The sequence below is a fragment of the Coenobita brevimanus genome, chromosome 7, assembly GCF_032717465.1.
Source record: "Coenobita brevimanus isolate Jiangsu-jjx chromosome 7, ASM3271746v2, whole genome shotgun sequence".
NCBI classification, from domain to species: domain Eukaryota; kingdom Metazoa; phylum Arthropoda; class Malacostraca; order Decapoda; family Coenobitidae; genus Coenobita; species Coenobita brevimanus.
In genome coordinates, this window is record NC_136960.1 from 17104500 (window position 1) to 17109007 (window position 4508).

The following is a 4508-nucleotide window of genomic DNA, read 5'->3' on the forward strand; positions in this document are numbered from 1 at the left end:
CTCCAGCTCTTTTCTCTTGACCTCTGTCTCCTTCCTATCTTAGCCTAGGCCCTAAGCCATCTGAGAGAGAGAGAGAGAGAGAGAGAGAGAGAGAGAGAGAGAGAGAGAGAGTGAGAAACTGATACACACACACACACACACACACACACACACACACACACACACACACACACACACACACACACACACACACACACACACACACACACACACAGACACACACACACACAGTAAATACGAGGAATTGTACGACTGTATTTGTGTTGCCATATGCCTACTTCAAGACTTCATATAGGGTGATCAAAACTAAGCATATCAAAGCCTCCCCATTGCGCTCTCTCTCTCTCTCTCTCTCTCTCTCTCTCTCTCTCTCTCTTTCACGATCTCTTCTGCGTTATGTTTCCTTCTCATTTTTTCTTCCTCTCTCTCTTCTGCTTTCCAGTTTGCATGTGTATTGTGCCCTCCCTTTCTGAACATTATATAATTTTGTCCCCTTGCTTCCATTTGTTTATTCTCCCATTAACTCAGACTTCTCTTACATTCATTCGTCATATTTGCCCCTACACACTTTCTCTCTTATCTTTCCCCTTGGTTCTCGGCCTTCCTTTCCTGAATCTCCACTTACGGTACCTCATGCTGATAACATTTCCATCTCCATACAGTGCACATAATGACACCTTGTGAATAAATTGCTTCTCCTTTAGTTATTGCACATTTTGGCCTCTGACGCCGCCCTTTGACCAGTACATACAGTAGTTAACACATCCTGTATAATTTGCTGTGAAGAAAATGCTTCTCCTCTTTCTACGGTAGCTTAACTGAAGCCGTCCGTGGATTAACGCCGTACGAGCGGTAATCGATAAGCTGAGGAAATGAAGGTTAGACATTTTTTTTTTCTTTTCCTTCGGAGGCCCTACACGAAGCATCGTCATGAAAATAATATGAGGCGCTCCTTGGAGGAACTCGGAGGGCGCCTTGTGTCTGAAATTCAGTATTATATCATCCATTACCTCGGTTTCGATTATGGTACATTTGACGATACTCTAATAATTGATCTGCCCCCGACCTGTGACCAGTGCTTAGTTAACGCCTTTACTGCGTTCGGCCTGTTGGTCTAGGGGTATGATTCCTGCTTTGGGTGCAGGAGGTCCCGGGTTCAAATCCCGGACAGGCCCGGATTTTTACTCAGTGTTTTTTACTTTAAGGCTGACGTGTATACTGTTGACAATGAGACAATTGCTTAATTATGAAGACATTCTGCCATTGCGTTGCTTTATTTATTTATTTATTTATTTTTTTCAGATATATTAGTGATGTACACAGGGCACAATTGTTCTTCTAAATCCATTCTCATAAAACTTTCCATATCGTATTTGTTGTTTCTAAGACACGATATTTTCTACCTTTTTCCCTACCCCTCTCCCCTTTTTTATGCCGGATGGTACGATGGGTGAGGGAGAGCCTTCCTCTTTTCTGTCGTTCGCACACACACTGGTTAGATCTGAGTAACCTTGTTATGAACCAGTGGCCCTCCTCTCATCTGTTTTTCCCATGTACTCATGTGTACACCCCAAAGATAATTCGTCTGTCAGTATTATGTAATGAAAGAAAAGCATTCGGGAGCCGAATCCTAATCGCCCGCCAGAATATACTGTTGTCCAAGCTACAAGCGCGGGCCCCCCAGGGGAGCTGGATGATGTCGCCCCTCCCTGGGGGGGGGGGCTGCGCCGCCCCCCGGCCTCTTTTGGCCATATCTTGATACCCAGAAGGTTTCATGTTGATAGCTCAAGCCGTTCATGAGATATAATGGTGCTAAAGGCGGCCGATAAGAACTAGTTGACCATTGGCAGCCAATTTGCTGACCTTGACCTTGACCCAGAGTGCCAATTTTCGAACTCGGCCAAGATTTTGGCCATATCTTGATACCTTGAAGGTTTCGTGATAGCTCAAGCAGTTCATGAGATATAATGGGAACACACACACACATACAAACACACACACACACACACACACACACACACACACACACACACACACACACACACACACACACACACACACACACACACAAAGGCGGGCAAAAACATTATCTCTCCGCCCTGGTAAAGGCTGGCGATAATAAACTGCCTGCACTGACAGGGTGGGTCTGTCATGTGCGAAGTGGATTTTGTGGTGACGACAAGAATACGAAATCGAGATGACATCATCATACTGAAGGAATTAGTGGTGATATTTCCAACCCCCTCACGTCGATGGGTCGCCTCTTTGACAAATAAATTCGCCTGGATATAATAAAAAAAAGTTAAATAAAAGGATAGTACAAAGAAAACAGAAAAGGAAGAATCCGTTATTCGGTACAGTAGGAATTGTGAGAATAGTTATTCCCCTGATCCTTTAACTGCAATGAATTAAATCGTCTGACATTTGCAACAATTAAAATGTTTTGAGAATAAAAATTAATGTATAAAACTTTGTACTGAAGGGGTCAGGTTCAACCACGATGGCTCTTCTCCATTCAGATTGTCAGATTCTTCTCACTTATTTATTCTTTCCCTGTAAGTAGCTTGATGGCATTAGTATATTTGCTGTTTTCATCAGGTAGTTATTTTTTTCCCTACCCTTTTCTCTGATTTATTTGACTGCTCGTGTTGCTGTCATTTTAGTTACTTATATTTTTAATACCTACTAGCCTAATTATTTCTCATGATTTTGTTAGCTGTTACCAAGTTATTTTTGGGGGGATTTCCTCACACCTGTTATTTCGCCTTTCGAAAACTGTTTTTGTACTTTCATTTAGCATTGGTACCTCTCCACTTCTGCTGCATATTTTCACTGCTGAAGCAACTCTAAGAGCGTCTATGTCCTCCTGTCTTACTAATGATTTTCGGATACGAAGTGCTTAACGCTCATGGATTTAAGCTACCGTACTTCAGCAAAGCCACACCACACCGCACCACACTAAGGAGCTGTGAATCTCCCGCATCTAACAGTTTTCTAATTGCTCACATTATTTTAGCTCTGTTCTCCCTATTATTTACAGATATTTTCGCTTTTCTGATTAATGCCCCTCTACATATATCAGCCTTCTCCCTCCTTCCCATTTTTTTTGTGTGTGTGTAATTTTTGCAATCTGTCTTTTGTTTCTCTGGCATCTGTTTGGCGGCAGTATGTAGCTTCTGTATATGAGCTTGACATAATATAAGAGTATAAGAAAGGGTTGTTAATCTGCGAAATATTTAGGTTGGCATGTGTAAAGATTTATATGTTAGTGTGGTATGTGTGTTGTTAGGAAGTGCTGTATTATGTTGTTAAAGTTCTAATATTTTGTCCGGTTTGATAGTAAGACTATTATATGTCCAGTTGAGAAGTAAGAGTATGCCAGTGCTCCGTGGTCGCCACGAGGGCCAATAGTTGCAGGTAGAGGGACCAGGGATGGGAGCTGAACTGGTAATGTGTGTGTCAACAGTGTGTTGAATTTGAGAGCACTGCAGCCACGACCCTTTGTTGGCTGTATCAATATTGACGACTTCTTCATTCTCTCCATCTTTCCTTTCTCATCCTGCAGTCTCCCCATTGCATAAGTAGGTTACCTTCCTTCTCTCCTCCCCACCCTCTCCTCGCTTCCCTTCTCTCAGCGTCAGAACTGCCTGTTCACTTCTCGCTCGTATTTCATCTCTACTGTTCTCACTACACCTCTCCTTCTCTCCTTCCCTCAGTCTCCAAAACACAGTTTTTTCCTCTCACACTCTCTTCCTTCATCTCTGCATCTACTTAACATCTCTGCTTTACTATTGAATCATCAGTAAATGGGCAGGTAAGGTATTTCTCCCTCCATCTCTTTGCCTCCTCCTCCTCTTCCTGTTATAACATCAGCCAGCACCCCCCCCCCCACGCCATGTCCACGACCCCCTCAGTTACTCAACAAACTGGCAGGAAAGGCTTAATTCATTCTTAGACAATTACAGCCAAACATTCACTGCAAATTACAGATGTTATCGTGGAGGAGCCTGGTGGCGAGGGGGAAGGGACGGAAAATTTGAAGTCATACAGGGAATACAAAGGAGTTAAAAAAAAAAAAAAAAAAAAAAAAGTAACAAACCTAACAGTCTTTTTGAGGCTGGTTGTATCGGAGAAGACTATAAGTAATTCTTTATGTTTAAATATCACATGATCGTATGGAGGGATTGACGATGAGAGTTTTTCTTTTCTTTCAGATGTTGCTGAATCTGAGCAAAGACTAGACATTTCTTTCTCTAAGGTCCAGCAGCATTTCTTCATGTCATACACTTCATACCACCGCTTAGGCGCAAATACTCATCATTCATACTGTAAACGTTATTTATGATATGACGGTGGGCCTTGTGGGAAATCAGAAATGACTCTTTTTAAAGAAATTCTAATCCACACAAATACCCAGCCTCAGCCTGGGTTGTACCTCGCGTTCTGTCAGGTGACACCCCACTGTTCTTTCATTTGTCGTGTAGTAGAAGTTTGCTGGCTTTGAAATC

The 4508-nt window shown here is 42.5% G+C and overlaps 1 non-coding gene across 1 annotated transcript; it reads left to right on the plus strand.

The window, feature by feature from the left end:
- The first annotated feature begins 1103 nt into the window (after window positions 1-1103).
- Window positions 1104-1175, plus strand: TRNAP-UGG (transfer RNA proline (anticodon UGG)). The gene has a single exon. It is a non-coding gene; the product is annotated as a tRNA-Pro (tRNA).
- Window positions 1176-4508: the final 3333 nt, after the last annotated feature.